At 41.0% G+C, this 25,512-nt stretch overlaps 1 protein-coding gene across 1 annotated transcript in view; it reads right to left on the bottom strand.

Annotated features, from left to right (window-relative positions):
* CNTN2 (contactin 2) overlaps window positions 1-9,319 on the bottom strand; it is a 146,488-nt gene extending 137,169 nt beyond the window's left edge. Inside the window, exon 1 of the mRNA XM_068269585.1 lies at window positions 9,206-9,319. The gene's annotated coding sequence lies outside the window, so the exon portion shown is untranslated. The remainder of the gene's footprint in view (window positions 1-9,205) is intronic.
* Between the last annotated feature and the right edge of the window lie 16,193 nt (window positions 9,320-25,512).

Genomic DNA, 25,512 nt, shown 5'->3' on the forward strand with positions numbered 1-25,512 from the left:
AATGTCACCATGTTATAAATGTCAGAATGTAAATCAGAGAGAGGAAAGATTTTACAACAGGCAAACACTGACTAAATCATGTATACATAATTATTATAAAATGAAGCACTTTTTTATTTCATTATTTTCACTGGAGTTCCTCTTTAAATCTGCCAAAACCAACACATTTTGGACTAGTCCATCTCCTTATGGGGGATTCTCAGTTTTTTTTTTTTAATCAAAAGCATTTCCTGAATGGCAGTTGCTAAGTTTAACTGCCAAAATAGTGTGAAAGTGAGTAGAGAGGCTGGCTGGTATCTTACTATATTGGCAGATAGACTTAGCAACTGCCGTTCAGAAAATATTTTGTAAAATAAAGAAAACCCTGAGAATCCACTATAAGGAGATGGACTAGTCGGTTCTTTCAGATTTTAACTGCTTACTTTTTTCACTATAGTGGTCCTCTAAATTGAACCAGCACTAGGCACCAGTTGCAGCTGTTGTTTATATTTGGCAGCAGACATGTGCCACCGGAAATAGGAGTATCAGAACTGTGGTGTATCATTGGTCATTTTACGTCTATAAAAGGATAGTAAAAGAATACTATTTGGAAGTCTTTGTATGAAGGGAAGTTTGGGAAGTCTTTGTATGAAGGTCAGTCAGAAAGTTAGCGTCAGGCAGACAGCATTGTGCAGAGATAATGGAGGCATTCTAACAGAGCCCCCACTTTCATCGGAAAGCATCGACATTGCTAAAGGTCTAATATAATTCAATATAAGAGCAAACTTTTCATTATATACACAAAAAGATTCTGTCTCCACTAGTTACTATCAGTTCCCCGGAAAAATTGTTATTTTCCCCTCGTTACTCAGCAACTGATCTGACTGCATATCCCTGGTGCTCTTACATAACCCACAAATGCTTGGACAGCCTCACTGAAATTAAAGCCACTACCATGCCTGGCTGGGACTATGTTAGTTTCTGAAAAAAAGGATATTACATCACTGTAATGGTCCAGGCTCCTGCATTCACTTTAGTAAAGGGGCGTGGTACATGTGCATATCACCCTTTATACATTGTGGGATCAGCACAAGAGCTTCTGGTATGCACCACAGGGGACTGTGGGTGGGCTGAGGGCCAGCCTGCCACTGCAATCCCCTCCCACTCTTTTCTATGGGTGAGATCTTGTTTGGTGTCAGGACAATACAGTCCCTGCACTTCCTAATCACCCCCTCCTCCCCTCTCCCGTCCGACAAAAGCCAAGTCTCCTTACAAGAGACTGACAGTCATGATATGATAGCTTATTAGTCAGGGATGCCTCCAGCCCTCCAGCTAGCAGAGAAAGCACTCTAAGTGACCAACGGAAAGAGAGAGAGAGAGAGAGAGAGTGTGTGTGTGTGTGTGTGTGTGTGTGCGTGCGTGCGTGCGTGCGTGCGTGCGTGCGTGCGTGCGTGTGTGTGTGTGTGTACTGAAGGGCTGAAACATGGTACAAATGGTTCCAGCAATAACATTTATCTTTACACCCCAGTCTTAGTTGTTTAAACTGTGAGCTATTAACATCTATAGGAAATTCACTCAGCCAAATGTCTGCTCAAAGCCCACAACCTCCAGTAAACCTGTGAGTTAGGTGGGCCTTGCAAAGCAAATGATAAGTAGGTGCATTAAGCTCATTTTATTAGTGTTTCCAAAAGTTTCTGAAATACAGTTTAGCTTGGATGAAATTGTTCTTACATGTAAGTAGGGTTACAGTTTAAGATTGCATTCTTATATACAATAAGCATACAAATAAATTAATACATATACTTTACCATCTCCCTATTTTACCATTATCACAACTGAAAATTGCATGATCTGTGTGATGACAGCAAGCTGAATGAGTCTATGGGGCTGAGTTAGAAATTCCCAGTAAAACTGCTATTCATAGACAATGCACAAAAATTTCACCAGTATTTACAATATCAACATGACTTGCATTGCACATATAGCACACCTCTCATCAGATACACAATGCACACATTAGTTATTTAACATGCATATGCTATTTGCATAATGTGCGCTATATGACCAGCGCATGCATTAAGTATGCAAGATGCACTATGTATGTGCGCAATGGGTGTTATGTTGATGCAACAAATACCGGTAAAAGTAACAGGTGCTGTCTGCACACTACAATTTGGGGTTTTGTGAGTTAGTACCCATGTGCTGTTTAATTGTGTAATAGACAAGAAAGAGACATCCTTAAAGCCAAACTTCTTTTTCAGAAGATGAATAAGGAAAAACCTCAAATTACCGTATCGCACCAATCCATAGACTTAAAATCTCTAGTGTCTTACACGTTTCCTGTTAGCAGAATTGTTTACAACCTACTTCCAGTGAACTACTCACAAAGAGGATACATGGTCTCATCTGTAATGATGAAATAATGGAAATTGCAGTCAATTGTTATCCATTGTTCTTCCTGATTTCTGTGTCACATGGTCACACCTACTTGGTTTGCCCAGCAGCTAAATTCAGAAAGGAGAGGAGAAGACATGTAGTGTAGATTGCTAAGCATGTAAGGCCTTTGACACAAGTATTCTGTCTCTAGACACTGGTAGTTTGGATACACGTATTATCCTAATAGTTCACAGACTTTGTACTTTTCAATTGTAGGTTTAGTTGGGCTTTAAAGACAAACTTTGGACACCATTCCAGGTAGGTAGAGGTACAGAGATAGATAAATATCCCTAAGCTATTAGTTTAAACTTTGAAATGTGTACAGTAATTATATTAAAGTTTTGTTAAACATCTATGTGAGATTTGGGCTGCAGGACCCTTGATTAGTGCTTTTCAGAAAATAATGTCTCACTTCCAAAAACAGGCCTTCAGTCTGCAAGGGATATTTTTGAAGATTTTTTACATTAAATTTTGTACTACAGGGTTATCGAACTCCAGTCCTTAAAGTAAGCCAGAGACTAAGTATTAGAACGAATCAATGCTTACCCGGGGCTTCCTCCAGCCCCATAAGCACGTGTGAGTCCTTCGCCATCTTCCTGTGGTCTGCCGTTCAGCCGCAATCAGTCCCAGAACTGGCTCAGCCGCGTCTGTCTAGGTCTACAGTGCATGCACGGGAGGTCCGTGCATGCGCGGAAGACCTAGACTGAACCCGATTGAGCCTGTTACCGGGGTTGATCGGCAGACACTTTAAGGAACAAGGTCATCATTTTCGGCACAGCTCAAATTAATTGATGGGACTGAATAAGGAAATGTGGGGTACATCTACTAGAACACATTTCTCCATTTCTCTGTCTATTGTAAACCCTGGCATGGATATGGCCCACTGTGCTGTAGTGGGTGACAGTGGTTGCTTATACCAGTGGTCACCTCCTTCTAAAGCATAAGGCCGTGTAGATGATGTTTATTACTGTTTGTGTATAAGATCAGTAAGTATGACCAGATCAGGTGTGACTGAACAAATTGTGTCTTCTCTGTGTGATTAAGCACTATAAAACTTTATCAACAAACAAGTTAACGTTTGAATACTTTGACACATTGCCAGAGAGACAAAGAACTATAAATACACTTGCTAATATGTAGCTGTTGAAGTTTAACATATTCTGGCAATTTTCTGACAGTGTCTCAAAAAGCGGACATACTTTATGAAATGCTACTACACCTCCTACGCAATGCTTAATTAAAGCTGAACTCCAGACACAGTGCCTTCAGCACCAAGAGCACTTAGGGCCCCCTCCTCACTCATGTTCCTGAACATGCCACAATACTAAAACCCTGGATTATACAATATGTAATCATTGGACTACCTCCTCTTAGTTCTGTCCTTCCAGATCTGTGCTGAGATAACTGAAGCTATACATAATACCTTTTTTCCCAGTGCCAAGAAAAGTATATTCCTATGGCCAGAATAGCTGCTGTAATAGAGGATATTGCATGCTAACCAGCCACGGATCTTGACAAGGGGTCACAATTGGCCACGTGACTGAATCTACTAAAAATTAAAAAAGCTATTTTAAGGCATTTTTACTATGATAAGGACTGTGGCTTACTAAATGCTGCAGGTACAGAGAAGCTGAGCCCAGAATTCAGCTCTACAATTGACGCATGGAGTTTATTAAAACATTACATCCCTGAAGTAAATTAGATACCTCCTTTGTTAACATGAATTACATAGTGACCTATGTACTATACAGCAACCCTGTAATTTTGTCTTTCATGGCTAGCAGGTAGTAAGGCAGCATTCAATCCACTTACTATAGATTACTCTTGACTGTTAGGTTTGTCCTTCCACCTCACTGATAGCTGCATTGGAGACTGGGTATGACATGGAGACTGGGTATGACATGACCTGGGTGTGGCTGTCATGGGACCAAGGCTGTACAGTCACAGTGGGAGCAATATTTGGGTACTGGGAGTCGGAGTGGGTGGTTTCATAAACGAAGGCATCAAATGATTTTTGTACTGATTCCATAGCCCTGAAAGGGCTATAGAGTCGAGGAGTCGGAGCAATTTTTGGGTACCTGGAGTTTCATAAATGGTGGTCGGTGGTTTCATAAACTGAGGAGTTGGAGTTAGAGTTGGATGATGTTTGTATTTACTTCACAGCCCTGCATGGGACTTGTGTGGCAAAAGTGGACCAAGTGCATAGCAGGAGGCAAGGCTAAATTTCAGCACTTCTCATTTCAGATGAATATGCCATTGTTGAGATATGGGGAGTCGGGACCTACTTATAAACCGAGTAGAACACATGTTTACAGTTATGTCTGAACAGTTATTTGCCTTACCCTATCAGACTTGAAAAGATAAGCAGGGACATTTTTGTCCATTATCGGAACTACAAACTGAAAAGAACCCATAATAAATATGTTTTAAGCTCACACTTAATAGATAAAGTATATGTAGTGTTCACAGGAGACGTAAATATGTAATATATGCATATAGATGCCTGGGATATGGACAGGGCAAGGGTAATTACTTTATTTCTGTATTTTTTTCAGGTTGAACTTGATGAACAGATATCTTTTTTTGAGCTGAACTACCCATGTTATTATATCTGAACATTTGCACTGTCCCAGCAACACAGCCTTTATATAAAGCCTCACCCTGATTCACCCATATATGACAACATTTGCAGGTCCTCTGTGGACTGTTAGGAGAAAAATCTGTTTCATGAAACAGGACATAATTGAAGAAGTGGTCTGCATTATTTTATTAAATCATAAGAGAAATACTAAGGCTTCCAGGACAAAAGTCAGTCTCATAAAACAGGATTTAATTAAAAAAAAAGTCTGCTTTAGCTATATTTCATTAAATTACAGAGAAAGCATTGGAGCAAAGATACTAAGTCTGCTTTGAAAGCTAACCTGTCATAAGACTAACACAGTAGCTGTTAATGTCATGAGATTGTTATTGTTATTATTATGCATTTATATACAGTAGTGTTGACATTTTACTCAGCCTTAATACATTGCATAATTAATGACCCTCACTGTCCCTCAAAGCTCACAATCTAATGTCCTTACCATCGTCATAGGACCAATATGTGGGGAAGGCAATTAATCTGACGGCATATGTTGGGATCTGGGAGGAAACTCACACAAACATGGGAAGAATATACACATTTCATGCACATAGTGCTCTGGCTGGGAGTCATACCTGGGGCATTAGCACTGCAAGGAAAGATTTCTAGCCACTGAACCACCATGCAGCCATGACAGGAGAATGTAGCATCTAATGCACTAAAAATTACACTGCCTGGTTTTTCTTTTGGGGTGACTGACTGACCGTAGAAATGCAGGAATCAAGTTCAGTTTGTCCGAGTTAAGCCGGCCATGCATCAGATAGGCTCACTCAATTAAATTGCCAAAAATGGCTGCCTCTAGCAGACAAGTGTGTTCCCTTAAGACACACACCATTTATTTTAAAAATTATTATTAGATATGAATTTATGATTCTGTACTGTAACAGATCTGCGTTCTAAATCAGTTTCTCAGTTCCTGGAAATAGGATGCATACATACATCCAATACTGATTGGCCAATCACTGACTAATGTTACCACCTAAATGTAGTATGAGGGTCAAGTGGCTGTGAATACTATGAACAGATTGTGTAGGTAATCTCTCATACTGCATGGAAGTAGTAAAATTGGCCAATCACTGGCCAATAGAAATTGGATGTGTGTACCAGACTTAAATGTGAGACCCTGCGAAACTGATGTTGAGTTTTCCAAAGTTCAAAGGTGTTGGAACTGCTGTTGTGATTTGGGTACCACAGAACTATTACGTAGCAGGTGTAATGGGTCTAAACATTTGACAATTGGAGATAAAATAGAACATAAAATCCTACACTACACTTTTCTTTTGTATCTTAAGATAGATTTGGAAAGGCTTAAGCCCTGTCAGGTTTTTAATGCTATCTTTGTCTTCTGTGTAGAGACTTTTCTTCACTTGTCCCAGATATACAACAAAGTATTTAGAAGAAATCCCAAAATGATGGGAGTTACTAAGGCTGATGTTTTATGCCAGAGCAGAAACCATGGAACGATTGATCCCCAGCCCTGTTCTGGTGACAACTGTGACATTTTGGAATTGATCTTACTTTCTGGCCTGAAACTAAATGTCAAAGAAACATGAAAAAGGGGAACCTCCCAATATAGTTAGAAATGGCAAGAACAACCTAATGGGGGTACCAACTCATCCTCACATTACAGACTAAGAAAAAAGTTTGCTCCGGAGTTTTACTGGAATGTATTTCCAAGGAAATGAGATAATTTACAGTGACTCAGTGATGTTCCTAGTACAACACCCCTGAAACCATGGCATCTTGATTATCATCAGCGAAAGACATCAGGCAGAATTAGCTGTGCCTAAGCTATCACAAATAATCAGCAATGATATACGTCTTATACAGCATATATTATGTGTGTTTTTATGAATACAGGAGTACCTTAAGGCTAGCAATTACGTGATACATCGGGCATTGGGCATGAATAATCTAGATTATTAAATACTCACCATATCTAAGGCCCCATTCACAATCTTGTAAATGAGAAGACACCAGGGCCTATATGCATTGATGTTTTTCTCCTGAGTTTTCTCCTGGGAGATAATTTTTCATCTTCTTTTTAAAATAATTTTTTCAGGACTTCAATTACAAAAAAAACCACAAAAAAGGTGAAAAAGAACTACCAAAATTATTTTGAGTATTTCTTGCTTGCTTTTTATCCTACATTTTCGCCTAGGTGATATTTTCACATCTTATCAAAATATACCTTTTAAACCACTTGCAAGCAAGAAAATACTCAACATATTTTTGATAGCATTATTTCACCAACTTTTTGATCCTTTTTTAACTAAGGGAAGAGCTCAAAAGCTATTAGAAAGAGAAGATGAGAAATTCTCTCCTAGGAGATCTGTCAGGCGAAAAAGATAATTGCTTATGTACACAGGACTCATATGCAATTAACTTTTTCTCCTAGGTGATATTTTCACACCTTGTCAATAAAATACTTTACAAACCAACAGCAAACAATAAAATACTGCAATTAATGTGGATAGTACTTTTTCACTTACTTTGTAGTACTTTTTCAATGGCAAAGTGCTGAAAGGTTATTTTAACGCGACAATGAAAAATTATCTCTTAAGAGAAACTTAGGAAAAAAAAGTGGGCACAGGAGAGTAAAGAAGAGGCCTGGGAGACTTCCTTAGGAGTAGAGTATGTACTTACCTATGAATGAGCTTTCCTATGTATGACAGTATGTGCTTACCTCTCCACAGGTGTTCACAGGTTTCTACGTAAGGTTGTGACAATTACTGATGTGCAAAAAGTGCTCATATCATGTGTATTTCAAACAAGCCTAAAGTTGATGATCAGTTAGATGGGATCGGGTCAGTGAACTGCTGCCTTGAGGCTTTGAATGGCTAAAATGAACTCCTTCCCCAGATCAGTAGATGTGTAGAGAATGTTTTCTCGTCATTAATGTCAATGAACAGCTCATTTTACTGTCGCTGTCTTTCTGATAAGCATTTTAGTATCACTTTTTGACTTTTTGTTTACTTACTTTCTTTTGTAGCTAATTTACAAAAAAAATTGCAAAGTTAAATAGAGGGGAAAAAAGATAGTACTCAGGGCAACCAGCCAAGTTTCATCTGTTTCACAAAAACCCCACTTTCGTGTAAAAGATGCTATAACATGTACCATTGATACACAATACATTTTATAATTTCTTATGAGAAATGAACAATCCATTTCAATCTGCAGCCAGCTATGATTTGCTTGATTTACCAGAGGGACTACAAAATGCACTTCTTTGCAAACCACAGAACAAAATTGAGTACAGGACAACCCCATCAGCAAAGAAAAAATGCCCCCAGGCAGAGCTCTTAGGTCTCTCAGCAGTAAATAAGTATTTTATTTATCTGAGGAGAGGGGATGGCACATTTAAGTTTTAATTTCAGAAAATGCATATTTCCATTTCACAAGCCTGGGCTGATTATGTCCGGACACTCCTGTCTAGCACTTCCTCTCAGGAGATTACTGTAAGCACCTGTCTCAAGAATCTACAACATGCAGAGGTAAGAGAATGTGATAAAGTTTACTAACATTCTTACAGTGTATATCTTTGTACTGTTCTTTCCACAAGAAGATGTGAAACAAGGATAACATAACTGCTTGCTCTAGGCAACTGATCCACTTTATCCCACCTATTACCGGCCTCTCTGGCTCTTTTACTGCATCTCTAACAGCTATTTAACAATCAAGATCCTCTCATCACACATAATACTCCATAATGTAGGGTGCCTATAAATGCTAATAAGAATCTACATGACTACACTTTTACAAAGTTGTTAGCTCATCAGATCACCTCTACTATGCAGTACATCATGGACCACAGTTCTGCAATCTAGTTAAGCCGACTTAGACTTGAGGTTGCAAGGCCAGGTTTAACTGGCCAAATCTAGAGACTCCCTCAGCTGCAAGCTCTTCCAGTATATGCATTCCTGTAGACCGCTTATCACACATGCCTTAAATGTAATACTGTCTGTCCAAAAGGCACAATCTTCATAAAAAAACACTTAAATAATCATCCACAACCTACTAGGAAAACCCAAATCATGCACTATTTAGACATCTAAATTATAATTGCACTAAATCTAGGCAAATCAGAGTAAAGCATTGAAAGCACACTTTTAGAGGCCATTCAAGCATTGTAGTATAGTACAAATATAGTACCTGAATACTGAAGACAAGTGCCAAGGCAGCAAATACTTATGTGTATCTCTTGCTCACATCACAGACAGGAATCTGCAGCAAGGAGGGAGGGTGCAGGTCCAGTGTGTGGATATATATGTGTGTATCAGGATACTGCAAGCTGACTGCATCAGTATATGCTCCTCCTCCTCTTCTGCTCTCTCCTTATCTCTCTCTCTCTCTCTTTCCCTCACTGTCTCTTATTCTCACACTCCTTTTGCTCAGTCTCTCCCTAACTCCCTCCCTTTCTTTCCAGAGTCCTCCCTGTGAAGGAAGGAACACAGACACATTGGCAGATGCTCAGACTGAGCCTTTTTGCTCCAGTACGTAGTAATAAAGAAAATTATGGCTGCTTTTGCCTCACACTTACATGTCTAGCAGAGTGTATGCTGTATATTATGTTCATTAAGTATTCAAGGTTAGTATAGCATGGTCTGTTTCTTGTTCTGTGAAAATACCTCTTTTCAAATACATTCAGGAAGGCAAGCAGCTTGACTTCTATAAATAATAAGCATATTATTCCTCTGCCATCAAGTTGTGAATTAATCATACAGGATCTGCCTTTTCCTGGATACCAGGATGCAACTAGAGGCAGACCACAACTTAAGGGGACCTGCAGCAAAACATCACACTATTTAGCTACATAGTCAGTTTTGCTTTAGCAAACATTAGTCACATAAGTTTCAATAATGAATGTATGTATAGTTTGAAACACCTGCTCTACACCTATAAAAAATCTACAGGGTATCTCTCATAAAAAACAATTCATATACCTTAGTATTGCTTTAGAGTTAATGGCACGTTACCTATGGACCTCTGTTGACCATTTTGATATGGGGTCCGTTATGCATAGTAACACTCCTGCAAATATTTGGGACCTGTGTATTGTAATATTTTCTTTAAAGAGGAATAGACCCATGATGTCAGGGCTGGTTGTAGACTTTTTGCTGCCTGAAGCGTTATGAGAGTGTCCCCCCACCCAACTTGTTCCCACACATTTGAAATGCAATAGTTACCCCACATATGACAAACAGAAATCACCCCACATATAAACTGCAACAATTATAGATACAAAAAATACCCCAACATGCTGTGTATTACCCCCCCCCCCCCAACGAAAGTGTTACCGTACTTGCCCATCATTGTATTTCAGTGGGCAAGTGTGCCTGTTCCTCATCACACCTGCTCAGTATGTGTGGGTCATGGGGAGAGTGACTCAACATCACAGTAAGTCAGAAACAGTGACAGTTTCAACACTTATGCAAACTTCATGCAGATCCTAGGATGTTTACAGAAACCTAGCAGTTTAGTAATGAAAGCTTCTAACAGAATCAATTAGCACGAGAAAGCAAGAAGTTCTATTAGATTGAGAACAATTGTTCTTCTTTGAACTGACTGAGCTACATGTATGTGACTACTAATCAGCACTGATCTACAGTGATGTGAAAAACTATTTGCCCTCTTCCTGATTTCTTATTCATTTGCATGTTTGTCACACTTAAATGTTTCTGCTCATCAAAAACCGTTAACTATTAGTCAAAGATAACATAATTGAACACAAGATGCAGTTTTAAATGATGGTTTTTATTATTTAGTGAGAAAAAAACCCTCAAAACCTACATGGCCCTGTGTGAAAAAGAAATTGCCCCCTGAACCTAATAACTGGTTGGGCCACCCTTAGCAGCAATAACTGCAATCAAGCGTTTGCGATAACTTGCAACAAGTCTTTTACAGCGTTCTGGAGGAATTTTGGCCCACTCATCTTTGCAGAATTGTTGTAATTCAGCTTTATTTGAGGGTTTTCTAGCATGAACCGCCTTTTTAAGGTCATGCCACAACATCTCAATAGGATTCAGGTCAGGACTTTACTGGTGTGTTTTGGGTCATTGTCCTGCTGCAGCACCCAAGATCGCTTCAGCTTGAGTTGACGAACAGATGGCCGGACATTCTCCTTCAGGATTTTTTGGTAGACAGTAGAATTCATGGTTCCATCTATCACAGCAAGCCTTCCAGGTCCTGAAGCAGCAAAACAACCCCAGACCATCACACTACCACCACCGTATTTTACTGTTGGTATGATGTTCTTTTGCTGAAATGCTGTGTTACTTCTACGCCAGATGTAACGGGACATGCACCTTCCAAAAAGTTCAACTTTTGTCTCGTCGGTCTACAAGGTATTTTCCCAAAAGTCTTGGCAATCATTGAGATGTTTTTTTAGCAAAATTGAGATGAGCCTTAATGTTCTTTTTGCTTAAAAGTGGTTTGCGCCTTGAATATCTGCCATGCAGGCCGTTTTTGCCCAGTCTCTTTCTTATGGTGGAGTCGTGAACACTGACCTTAATTGAGGCAAGTGAGGCCTGCAGTTCTTTAGATGTTGTCCTGGGGTCTTTTGTGGCCTCTCGGATGAGTTTTCTCTGCGCTCTTGGGGTAATTTTGGGCGGCCGGCCACTCCTGGGAAGGTTCATCACTGTTCCACGTATTTGCCATTTGTGGATAATGGCTCTCACTGTGGTTCGCTGGAGTCCCAAAGCTTTAGAAATGGCTTTATAACCTTTATCAGACTGATAGATATCAATTACTTTTGTTCTCATTTGTTCCTGAATTTCTTTGGATCTTGGCATGATGTCTAGCTTTTGAGGTGCTTTTGGTCTACTTCTCTGTGTCAGATAGCTCCTATTTAAGTGATTTCTTGATTGAAACAGGTGTGGCAGTAATCAGTCCTGGGGGTGACTACAGAAATTGAACTCAGGTGTGATAAACCACAGTTAAGTTATTTTTTAACAAGGGGGGCAATCACTTTTTCACACAGGGCCATGTAGATTTGGAGTTTATTTTCTCACTAAATAATAAAAACCATCATTTAAAACTGCATTTTGTGTTCACTTATGTTATCTTTGACTAATAGTTAACGGTTTTTGATGAGTAGAAACATTTAAGTGTGACAAACATGCAAAAGAATAAGAAATTTAGGAAGGGGGCAAATAGTTTTTCACATCACTGTATATACCCCTACCATGTACTTGTTTTTAAGATTTTATTCTATTTTAGAATACTTTAACTACTTTAAGACCACCTCACACCAATGGGCGTGACCACGGCGGCAGCCCCAGAACCACCTAACGCCAATTGGCGTCAAGTCCTGTGGCTGCAGTTTCTCAGGAAATGGCCACGCGCATGCAATATCGTTCCCTGCCGCTTCACGAACTGGAGTTCCGTGATTAGCCTGCTTCCCCCCGATCGCAGCTAGCAGGCTGCTTGTAAACGAAAGGGGAAAGAAATCCCCTTTGTTTACATGCGTACAGCGCTGTGGTCTCCAGCAGCGCTGTACGAGATCGGCAATCCCCGGCTTCTGATTGGCCGGGGATCGTCTTCCTCTCATAGGCTGATGCCTATGAGAGGCGGAGAGCAGGATGGATCGCCGTCCTGCTCCATTCTTTAGGCAGAGGGGAGGAGGGAAGGAGAGGGAGGGGGAGGGTGACGGCAGCAATGAGAGCCTCTATGAGACTAAAGAAAAAAAAGTGACAGTGGCGATCGGACCCCTCCTCCCTTAGGGATAAAAATAGGAGGTGAGTCCGATCACCATACTTCTTAGCTGGGCTGTGCAGGAGGCTGAAAAGCCTGCACAGCCCACTACAGAAAAAAAGTGCCTGGTTTTAGGGGGGTTTAACACTGCGGTCATCAAGTGGTTAATAGATCAAATGAACAATTTCTTTATAGTCCCTGGTGTTTGTATTTATGAAGGTGCCCATACATCTGTCGATATTTCCTGTCAATTCCAGGCAGATCCGATCACTCTGACTCCAGACATGTAATACAGATTTGCGATTACCCTCTCCACTGTGTCCGTAATCAGACACCATAAGGTCACTAGCCTTTGTGTGAATCTAAGGAATGTCTTCACAGGGCTGGCTGAAAGTAAACTGCTTTGTAGACTCCTTTGCATAACTTTGCACATGAAGTCATCAGAACATTGCTGCAGACTGAGACAGATTTTTTTTTTTTACAAACCCTTTGGAGCAGGGAGAGTTTATGAATTCAGTGTTCAAAGTTTGTATAATTCCTTATCTGTGTGATGGGTACAGGCAGTCGTTAGAATAACAGCACAGAAAACAGTGGATAATGTAATTAATTAAATTTCTTAATGGTTTCAACATTAATTAGTGAGTGTTTCCCATTGTAAAATCTTTCCTCACCCTGATTTACATTCTGGAATTTATCACATGTGGTGACACATTTAGTGCTGTCTGGTACAGTTGTTCTGAAATCAGTGCAGTGTTCTGAAACTAGTATAAAAATACCTGGTCTGTAAGAAACCTGTGGGTGGAGAATTCAGCATTGCTAAACAGCTGTTAAAATGAATCAAGATGATTTGCATATCTAAAATGAATCAAGATATGAAAATAGGTTTTAATAGACCTGTTCAAGGTGCTTGAGAAATGGATTTTAAAATCATGTAAGGTACTGAAAAAGTAAAAAAAATCCCCTACAAACCTTAAGTAGAAGACACATTAACCTCCCTGGCGGTAAGCCCGTGCTGAGCACGGGCTATGCCGCCGGGAGGCACCACTCAGGCCCCGCTGGGCCAATTTGCATAATTTTTGTTTTGCTACATGCAGCTAGCACTTTGCTAGCTGCGTGTAGCATCCGATCGCCGCCGCTACCCGCCGATCCGCCGCTATTCCTTGCGCCGCGACCGCCCTCCCCCCGACCCCGTGCGCTGCCTGGCCAATCAGTGCCAGGCAGCGCTGTGGGGTGGATGGGAGTCCCCATTGACGTCACGACGTCAGTGACGTCATCCCGCCCGTCGCCATGGCGACGGGGGAAGCCCTCCAGGAGATCCCGTTCTTTGAACGGGATCTCCTGATCTCCGATCGCCGCCGGCGATCGGAGGGGCTGGGGGGATGCCGCTGAGCAGCGGCTATCATGTAGCGAGAAAAAAAAAAATAAAAAACACTACTTTGCTGCCCCCTGGCGGATTTTTTTAAACCGCCAGGAGGGTTAAAGAAGAAGAAAATATACCCCAGGGACTTTTATAGAGTAGAAAATTGTCAACCTCAGTAAACTGACATAGGAGATTAAAAACATAATATTATATTAGTCGTGCTAAAAAATATAGGGTAGACACATACAGTCATGGCCAATTTGTTGGCACCCCAGACATTTTTCCAGAAAATCAAGTATTTTTTACAGAAAAGTATTGCAGTAACACATGCTGTGCTATACATATGTTTAACAAAAAAAGGAGAAAAAAAAGCAAATTGGACATAATGTCACACAAAACTCCAAAAATGGACTGGACAAAACTATTGGCACCCTTAACTTAATATATGGCTGCACACCCTTTGGGAAAAATAACTGAAATCAATTGCTTCCTATAACCATTAATAAGCTTCTTACACATCTCACCTGGAATTTAGGACCACTCTTCCTTTGAAAACTGCTCCAGGTCTCTCTTGTTGGAAGGGCGCCTTTTCCCAAATGCAATTTTAAGATCTCTCCACAGTGTTCAATAGGATGTAGATCTGGACTCATTGCTGGCCTCCTCAGAACTCTCCAGCACTTTGTTGCCATTCATTTCTGGGTGCTTTTTGACATATGTTTGGGGTCATTGTCCTGCTGGAAGACCCAAGATCTCGTATGCAAACCCAGCTTTCTGACACTGGGCTCTACAGTGCAACCCAAAATCCTTTGGGAATCCTCAGATTTCATGATGCCTTCATGATGCACCCAGTGACAGAGGCAGCAAAGCAACCCCAAAACATTATTGAACCTCCACCATATTTCACTGTGTTCTTTTCTTCGTAGACCTCATTCCATTTTTGGTAGACAGTAGAATGATGGACTTTACCAAGAAACTCTATCTTGGTCTCATCTGTCCGCAAGATGTTTTCCAAAAAGAATTTTGGCTTACTCAAGTACATTTTGGCAAAAAGTCTTAGCGTTTCATTTCATTTAAATGTCGGAGGATAGTTCGAGCTAGCACTGATGCTCTCTGAGCCTGCAGGACAGCTTGAATTTCTTTGGAACTTGTTTGGGGCTGCTTAAACACCATCCAAACTATCCTGCATTGCAACCTTTCATAAATTTTTCTCTTCCGTCCACGCACAGAGAGATTAGCTACAGTGCCATGGGTTGCAAACTTTTTAATAATGTTGCGCCCTGTGGACAGAGGCAAATCTAGATCTCTGGAGATGAACTTGTAACCTTGAGATTGTTGATATTTCTCCACAATTTGGGCTTTCAAGTCTGTTGTCCATGCTTAGCGTGGCACACACAGGCGCAATGCAAAGACTAAGTGAACGTCTCTCCTTTTTATCTGCTTTTAGGTGTGATTTTTTTTTAAAATTCCCCACACCTGTTACTTGCCCCAGGTGAGTTTAACCCCTTCCCGACCACCTAACGCCAATTGGCAGCAGAAAGTGGCAGCTACAGGACCACCTAACGCCGATTGGCGTCAAGTCCTGTAGCCTTAGATTAGCGGGGATCGCGCACACAGATCTCCACTTGAGTGACGGAGGTCCACTCTGTAAATAGCCTGCCAGCCGTGAACAGCCGCTTTTTAGTGTTGTACAGCGATGTGATCTACTGCACTGCTGTACAGGGGACAGCTCTGTCACTGAGCTGTCCCCTTCGAGTGGCTCACAAGATTATCCCTCTCATAGGCTAATAAGAGGTGATCACAATGATTGGCTCTCTGGGGTTAGGGTAAATTAAAAAAAACAAAAAACAGTTTTATTATACAAAAATTAACAGAAACATTAAAAAAACGAAGCGTTGCAGCAGGAATCGGATGCCACCAACAGAAAGCTCTGTCACTGGCAAGAAAAGGAGGCAGGATTTATTTGGCTGCTAAGTTGTACGGCCCTGCTATAAGCTGTTAAAGCTGCAGAGCACTGAATTGTACAAAATAGCCTGGTCAATGGGTGCTATCAGCTTGTGGTCCTCAACTGTTTATAGGAGCATCACATGCTTGAAACAATTTTTTTATCCACAATTTTGAAAGTGTGCCAATAATCTTGTCCAGACAATTTTTGGAGTATTGTGTGACATTATGTCCAATTTGCTTTTCCCTCCCTTTTTTGTTTTATTCCAATACACACAAAGGGAATAAACGTGTGTAGCAAAACACGTGTTACTGCAATACTTCTCTGTGAGAAATAATTGAATTTCTGGAAACATTTCTGGGGTGCCAACAATTTCAGCCATGATTGTATGTTGGACATAATGCACATCTCTATTATACTTAAAAAATAACGACATGTCCCTCAGAAACAGAACATGTCATATGGGGCATCAGATATAAGATATTACAGTGTCACAGTTACTGACAGTAGACACACCGTTTCCCTAAGCATGTGAACAATCAGTCACCAAATAAAGGGGCATAACCCATATATGGTAGGGTGTCCTCAGGATATGTAAAGGGGACTCATAGGCAATGTCTTTATGATGGGCTCTGTTTTATTGACAGAGAGAGAGAGTACATGTTAAAAACCAGATAGTAAGCAAATTGGAGGGCGGGGGGGGGGGGGGGGGGGGGGTGGTGCGGTATGCACCAAAATGTAAGGGCTCCTTTCCACTAGGGGCAATTCGGAGTGATTCTCCACACGCGACTATGGATGGTAAATTGCAGCCTATTGAAATGAATTGGCTGCTTCTGAAATCTGGTACGGAGAGAACAAGTGGGAGCGTGTGTGGAAACAGGACTAGTTTGGTCACAAAAACTTCAGACATAAACCTGGAGATATACTCAAGAGGAGCAATCCATTAGATGTTCGCTGAAAGGCAAAGAGAAGGCTTGCCATTAATCCCTACAATATACTGTATACAGGTGAACTGAAGGCATTCACTTTTTTGGACTGTCACTTAGTATGATGCTACATTTGTTACCAGTTTTTTTTTAGTACCTTTCCACTTATTAGGTGATTAGAAATGTATTTTGGAGATAAGACAAGAAAGCATCTCCTACTAATGATACAGGGCTAAAGCAGCACAGCTTAATGTGAAGGAGCACCCACTTTACATAACCCACTTTACATAACCCGCTTTACATAACTGCGATACTTCACTAGTGGCTGCTACTATGTTACTTAACATAGTTACAGTAATTAAGTAACATAGTAGCAGTCGCGATACTTCACAGGACTGCCCGCATTGAAAGTTGCACGCATTGCTATGTAAGCAACGTGCCTATCTAAGGAAGGCGCGCTCCATGCATAGCAGCGAGCACTGCTATGTAAACCGTGCATAGTGGCCGCTCCTTCACATTAAGCTGCACTGCTTAGTGAATCAAGCCAACAGTCTTGATTTTACATTCTTACCAAATCTATATAGTAGAAAACTAAATTAATATACTTTGAATTAATACTTGAGGTAGTCCCTCATATTACATTGTATCATTAGTGGGTACCCTTATGGTGCCCATACACGATACAATAAAAATGTTCGATTTTCCCGTTTATTCGATCTAAATGATCGAATTGAATGAAAGTTGAAAACATTTTTTTTTCAATCAAGAAATTTGAACGATTATCCCATTTTTCAAGAAAAATCTGATTGGACATGCTGGAAAAATCTTTATATCCGATCTAACGGAATAATCGAACTACATTATCTAATCGAAAAAAAATAAATAAAAAATTGTACCATGTATGGCCACCTTTACAGACAACTAAGAATCGTTTGTTTTTTTCAGTCCATGGGACAGCACGGTGGCGTAGGGGTTAGCATTCTCACCTTACAGTGCTGGGTCCCCGGTTTGTATCCCAGCCAGGACACTATCTGCATGGAGCTTGTATGTTCTCTCCAAGTCTGAGTGGATTTCTCTGGTCACTCCGGTTTCCTCCCACATCCCAAAAACATAAAAAATTGTTCCTAGACTATGATGGACACATGAGTACAGTGGGGATTAGATTGTGAGCTCCTCTGAGGGACAGTTAAGTGGCAAGACTGTGTATACTCTGTACAGTGCTGCAGAAGATGTTGGCGCGATATAAATACTAAATAATAGTAATAACATTGGATATACTTATGTTGGACATTCTTCTACACCTACGGCCATTTTAACATACAGAAGGAAAAGGAGTTCTTTTTATCTGCATGAATTCATTAGTGAACTGCAATGTTTATTATACTGTGCATTTACTGCATTACAAGATTATTATATGATGTAATTCAAAAGCAGAAGTCTGTGTGTGCCCGTAAACAGTTTAAATTAAACATAGACAAGAAAATACTATGGAGCTGTCCCTAGACATTAGCATTAATATCATTGTATACAATTCCTTCCTTCCCTCTCATCATTGGTACACCCTCCTCGGTGTGCTCTGGTACTACTCTCCTTCCAAAGATTTCTCAGAACACTGGGATAACCCTAAGGGATTTCATATGACTAGACCAGACAGACAGCCTCAGGAGGCTAAAATACAATGGAAATGTAGTAGTAGGTCTTATGGACACACCCTGCTTCCCATCTGCTCTTATCCCGCTGTCATTAATAATGCAGGTGGATTAATGGAATAAAGAGGATGGGAATAAGGAGTTTGATGGTCAAACAGGAGACAAAGCTCGTTAACCAAAGATGTTCTCTAAGGACCCTTAAGTTTCAAGATCCATATGGAAGTATTAAAAGCCAAGACCTCCAGATCTATGTACATTCACATTGTTTACACATATCTGAATACATTCTGCTAACATCACACATCTACTAGGGCTTATTCACAACCATATGCATTACAGGTAATGTCTATAGTCCCCACTACATGCATATTGTGCCTTACATTGTTCAGTTGTTAAATGAGTGGGATAAACGGTGCAGTGCACAGCGGTACCAGTGGAGTGTGTTGTGATACATCACACTGTATAGTGACGGCATCAGATATGTCATCACTATAGAAGTCACTTTGGGGTTTATTCACAACATGTAGCACATAGTGCGCATAAGATTGTATGGTACACATGGTACATAATGCATGTTGCACAAATAGCGCCACTTGCGTTATGTGCACAATGTGCACATCACTTGTATTACATGTGTTACACTGCATAAAGCATGTTATACAAGCAATGTAATTAACACATGTTGTGGTATTTGTGCAGCGCCCATTAATTAATTTATGTAAATGCCAATAAACTTTAGATGCACTGTGTGTGCATGTACATTATACCAATATTTCGTAAATGTGTTCCTAAATATGCATAAAAATGATATGTACACTTCAATCAGCATCCACTATAGCCTTTTAATAAACTTGCTGAAAGTTATGGCAGCAGAATATAGTCTGTTGAAAAGACCTTTCCAGAATTCACATCTTTGTTTTATAATGTATTGCCTCTAGGCAGACAACCATTTGCTGTAGAATGTATCTTACAATACAGGTTCCCATACACTCATCGGTTTTCCTAAGGGATTCCTTGCAGAGTTTATTCGTTTGCTGGGAATTTATTCCCCAAAATGTCAGATCATTAGATTTTTGATTGACTTTGAACAAAAATTGATTAAAAGTATCGATTGGACACATTGGAAAATTTAGGTTGATTGTGGGCAAGGCAAGAGCATTGGTAGATTGATGGCCCATAGCGTTAGACTGCATCGAACAGTGCAACACTGCCATTCCATCGATTTTCATTAGATTCCCTGCTGGTATCCTGAATTCATTCTTTTCAGAAAGGAATTCATTATTTTGGTACATTGGGTGGAAATCTAAAGCTAGCCATACATCTAGCGATGATGGGCAGATTTGACCAAGAGACAAATCTCTCTCTAATCTGATTAAAGAGAGATCTGTTGGCTGCCCATACACCACAGGCTGATTCCTGATCAATTTCAGTATGAAATGAATGTGGAATCGGCCTTGCGACACCACATCCGCGGCCTTGCCGGCCTGTCGCTGTCCCCCCAATGTGCCCAGTGCAGTTTACATTAACTGTCCATGTCTGTCGCTGGTTCCAGGTTTCATCCTCCATCTATACACACGCCCCCTGTGGTTGTGGTTATCCACATGAATGCGTGTGTCATGTCACACACATTAGAAGAGCCAAAACTTTAAAGAACATCCTAGCCCCAAGTAGACCTCGAGCATTAAATGCCCCCATACGAGACTCCCATACTGTCCCAAACATACAAAGATGCAGATCGCCAAAATGCTTGGCATGCGACTACCTTCATCCGGGCATCCTTTCGTTCACATGCACCGTTACTAATGAGACATTCAACCTCACCCATTCCTTCAGTTGCAGCACCACACACATCATTTATCTCATCACATGCCCCTGCAATAAACAATATGTAGGGCGCACTAGTCAGCAAATCAGAGCAAGACTAGGACAACATAGAAGAAATATCCAAAAATCATTTGCCAAACACAGTCTGTCTAGACATTTCGCTGAGTTTCATAATTCCGACCCCAAACTGTTTGCTTTTACACCAATTGAGCATATCACAGACATCTCTTCCCAAACAGACCGTATGTCCCGTTTACGGGCAAGGGAGATGTTCTGGATTTTTAAACTCAGAACACTCAAACCAGAGGGCCTAAACGAGTGTCTGGAGCATAATTACTAATAACCATATTACCTTCACAGCCCACAGAGTTTTATCACTTACCCCCATAATTCCACTGTCTTCCCTTCACATACAATTTTCTTCACTTTATCTTTTTTCCCTTCCTCCTCTCTATTTTCTGCCCTGTTACCCAGACCCCCCCCCCTCATTCCTCCCTCCCCCCCCCCCCCCCCCCCCCAAAAAAAAAAAAAAAAAAAAAAAAATCAGGCTATATGTAAAACCTTTTATTTCTTTATCTCTGAAAAATAGATCCCCAAAGGGTTAAGCAGGATCACACACTGAATATCTATATGCACATTAGCACAAAATTAAGTCATGAGAAAATGTATTTATTTCTATTTGCCTAATCTAAGAAAACGCTGTATTACCCTACTAATAGAAACATTGTGCACTTTGCTGCCATCTAGTGACAGAACAGCAACAGGGTTCTTCCAGCTGCTGTTATGTCTAACATACATGAGCACTGGCGAGTTTCCCACAATATATATATCAATGCCCTAAACCAAGATGGCGGCGCCACAACTTCCTGCGGAAGTCATCATCTTATGTGATGTCATCCCACCCTCTGAACATCTGATCCACCCCTCGTTGAGCTCTCATTACTGCAGCTGCAGAGATTAGCAAAGCTAATATATATTGCAGCTCTTCAGAGTCTCCATTAGAGGCTCCCTTTGCCATATCGACTTGTTCATTTGGTAAGTCAAGCTTACTCCCATTATTACAGTTATATGAAGCGCTCCCCCTGCTGTTTAAACTATGCACAGTTTTTTGCTGTTTTTATGATATCAATGACCAGGTATTCTTAAAGTGTCAGTTAGTGTCAGACACATGTCTATTTATACCTGGCCAAGTCTTGTGATAATTGTTCCCCCTTTTTTTAGATTGATATATGCACTTTAGTCTATCTTATAAGCTATATATTCACGGGCAAGATAAATATCTCCTATACTGTACTATGAATGCTGGATTCTTGCATATGTAATTTGTGCATTATTAGTACTATTATTATTATTTTATTATTAATTTAATTTGTGGCTGCATGTATATGTATATGTGTGTATATATATATATGTATGTATGTGTATGTATATCTGTATATATATATATATTTTATAACTTTAGTTTTATTAATTTTTGTTATAAAAACCTCCTCCAGCATATGGAAATTTTGGGCATGTGGGCTTGGTTCGCGGGGGCGTGCGGGCTGTTTGGCGCGGGTGTGCTGGGTGGTTGGCGCGTGGGGTGCCGTTCGCGGGCTTTTGCGCGCGTGGGGTGCCGCGATTCGCGCGGTCGCGGACTATTGCAAACGCGTTTTGCCGCGGTCGCGTGGGTCGCGGCGTTTTGCGCGCGCGGGAGGCCGCGGGCGGCGCTTTGCGTGCTGGCTGTTTGGCGCACCCGTGCTGGACGGTTTGCGCGGCTTTGTGAATCAGGCCCATGGACTGTTGATTTTTGAACATTATATAAATACCTTCAAATGCAGCTGAACACTGCATTTGCATATTTACCATCTCCCATTTTAGATCGGCAGTCTAGATCCTTAAATCAGGTTAAATTTACTTTTTTGAAAAATCGTTTTTCTGATTGATGGATCTATCGAATCATTCGATCGTTTTCATTTAACCCAGTGGTATGTATACTATTGGGATATAAATGTATAATGCATAAGTATTCATTGTATTAACCTATAACGCTGTCGATATAGTTATACTGAGGAGCTCTTTCACTATTGTAGGCACTTTTATTGGCCTGATGAAGCGGGCTTGGACCCGCGAAACGCGTTGCCTGTGCTAAATAAAAATCTTTTGTCATATACAAGGATTTCGTTATTGAGGTAAGCCACCTCATATTATTTCCTCGATTTTAAGCTGTTTTTAGATGCTTTTATTTCAACCAGGGCGCCTCTTTACCTTCAATTGTGCATAGCTATACCCCCAAACAATCTGTGTTTGAGGGGTGGTGACAGACCACCTGTGGGTGCCCCACAGTGGACACCTGTCCCTACTTTTTCAAGGAGAGCGACCACATCCAGGTCCCGGCTGGGACTACCCCGAGTGGAGTCGGGTTTATGGTCTCCACCTGCTTCCTACGGTTGGTTGCCCTTGCAACCTCCTTTTGTGAGTAGTAATTTATTGAAATTTCTTTTTTCAATTGCATACTAATATACTACACTATTGGGCTCCCGTATTTGTCTCCTATATTTTTTTCCCTGCAAGGTGCTGAGACACCCCCACTACACTACGTACCAATCCGGAGGATTCCACGAGTTCCTGCCGGAAGCATAGGAGGCAATCGGTTGAAGACCACACACGAACTTTTAATACCACGCAAAAATGGACAACCTAGATGAACGCTTTGTTCACCGTAATAAACTCTTTGAACAATTCAAACTCAGTAATCATAATCCTGAAGATAACACTTCAGAGGACATCACTGACCCCAAAGAGACTCTACCAGTCCCAAATTTAAAACCCATATTCTTTGAACTAGAGGGCTTATTAAAAAGTGAATTTTTTAATCAGGCTGATATAGCTATGCAAAAAACCTATATTGATGAAGGCATAGCTCCTGAGGGACTCCGAGTACTTGTTGAGACCTCTTTTCCGAATGATCTTATCTATACGGCGGACTGGTATATATATCTCCAATCATGCTCTGTTGGCATGATGGAGCGGATCATAACAAAAAGAGAAAGCTTATTATTGGAGCTGGCTGAAAAAATCGCCAATCTTAGAGAAAAACTTTCTCCTTATATTAACACCAAAGAATATCAGTCACTGTCCTTTTCACTCTCAAATAAACTTCATAAATTCGAAGCAGACATCATGGAGAGTAAGCTCAAAAAACTCAACCGAGATAGAGCTATTTATGCCACACATACACAACACAAGAAGAAGCAATATAGGGGTCCCAATCAAGGCGAACAGCCTGGTGGGCCACAACCTACACCGACTCCAAGAGCACCTGCTGATAACGACAACTCCCCTGCCCTCCCTGCCCCCCCTCCCAACCATCGCCCATACCGTCCACGACCATTACCACCCCGTTCACGCCATCCCCCCAGGCGCCAATTCCCACAAGCTGCCATCCACCCTCCAAAATCCCCCATCCCTTCCCTTCTTTCTTTACCCTGTCCCCCTCCTCCTCACTTTGTCCCACCTGCCCACCCGGTTCCCTCGGGCCACTCTCCACTGCTACACACACCTGTCCATCCTGCACCCTCCAGCCCCACCTCACAGTTGCCCTCACTCATTCCATCCACACAGCGTCCCACTCCTCTCCCTGTCAGTCCAGACACTGACCTGGGCATCAACCCTCATGACATCAGCACACACAGTGATACTCCCACAGACACTCCTATGTCCAGAACCCCACATTCCATTTCCAACCACATCACACACACTTCCCTACCCCCACCGCCACCATCCCTTGTGCCACACCCCCCAAAACCCAAACCCAGAACACACAGCACGATCACTGGTTATTATGCTATCACTCCAAATTCCAGTCATACTGCAGCTACCAACCACACCTCTAGTCAAAACCAGAGTTCCTCTTCCATATCTACATTCTCCTCATCTGAATCGGATACTCTTTCTTTTTTAGAGCTTCCCACTCTTCTAAACAAGGAACCACCTTTACGTCCCCTCATTTCAAGTCCCACGTCACTGAATCACACCCCTCAATCAAAAACCTCCAAGGCCCAGAAAAGACCAGCACCCAGCCCAGAAAACGAGGGAGAAGGGGCATCAAAAAGAAGGGACATAACCGAAACCAAGTCCAATTAGCATCACCTCAATTTCCACGGAAGGCTGAATATAAGTCTATCTTCAATCTTTCGTCCCATCATCTTTCCCCTATAGAATGTAAAGTTCTAAATCGAGGTCTCTCTTTCTGTCCCACCAAAACATCCAATCTATTTGAGCTATTTGTGGACCTCAATTCCTTTGTGAGGAAACTTACACTAAAAAGATATTTTCTGATAAAAGACCTGAAAAAATCTAACCCAGCTGTGTCACCTAATTCACAGATTATATTCACCAATGAACCAATAGATTGCCCTAATGTCATTTTAGACCCAGACACATTCAGTGTGGAAAAATATATCCACACTGAATTTAAGAAACAATCACAATTTTACCCCACATCATATAGAGGCCCACATATAGAGACCTTCTATCTTTCTGTATTAGAGGAACTCCGACAGTTAGAGAAAAATCAAGCTCCACCCAAGTTCAACCTTACCCGAGCAGAACAAACCGCTGTCAATTCTCTAAAAAAGAACACAGACATAATCATAAGAGCCGCTGACAAAGGGGGTGGGATTGTATTAATGAACACAACAGACTACATAGCAGAAGCACATAGGTTATTACATGATCTTACATATTATGCAATATTACCCAAGGATCCAACACATCAATTTAAATCCCAATATGAGAAATTAATAACCTCAGCACTTAAAGAAAACATCATTTCTAAAGAAGAAAAAGATTTCCTTATTACAGCAAATCCAAAACTACCTTTCTTTTATTTTCTTCCCAAGATACATAAATCAATACAAAATCCCCCAGGCCGTCCTATAATCTCAGGTATTGGATCACTCACCTCCTCCCTATCTGAATACATTGATTATTTCTTGCAAAAATATGTAATTTCACTCCCCTCCTATTTAAAGGATTCTAGCCAGCTCCTACAAGAACTCATGTCCATAGTATGGTTACCCAGT

Source organism: Hyperolius riggenbachi, chromosome 2 (assembly GCF_040937935.1).
Source record: "Hyperolius riggenbachi isolate aHypRig1 chromosome 2, aHypRig1.pri, whole genome shotgun sequence".
Lineage (NCBI taxonomy): Eukaryota > Metazoa > Chordata > Amphibia > Anura > Hyperoliidae > Hyperolius > Hyperolius riggenbachi.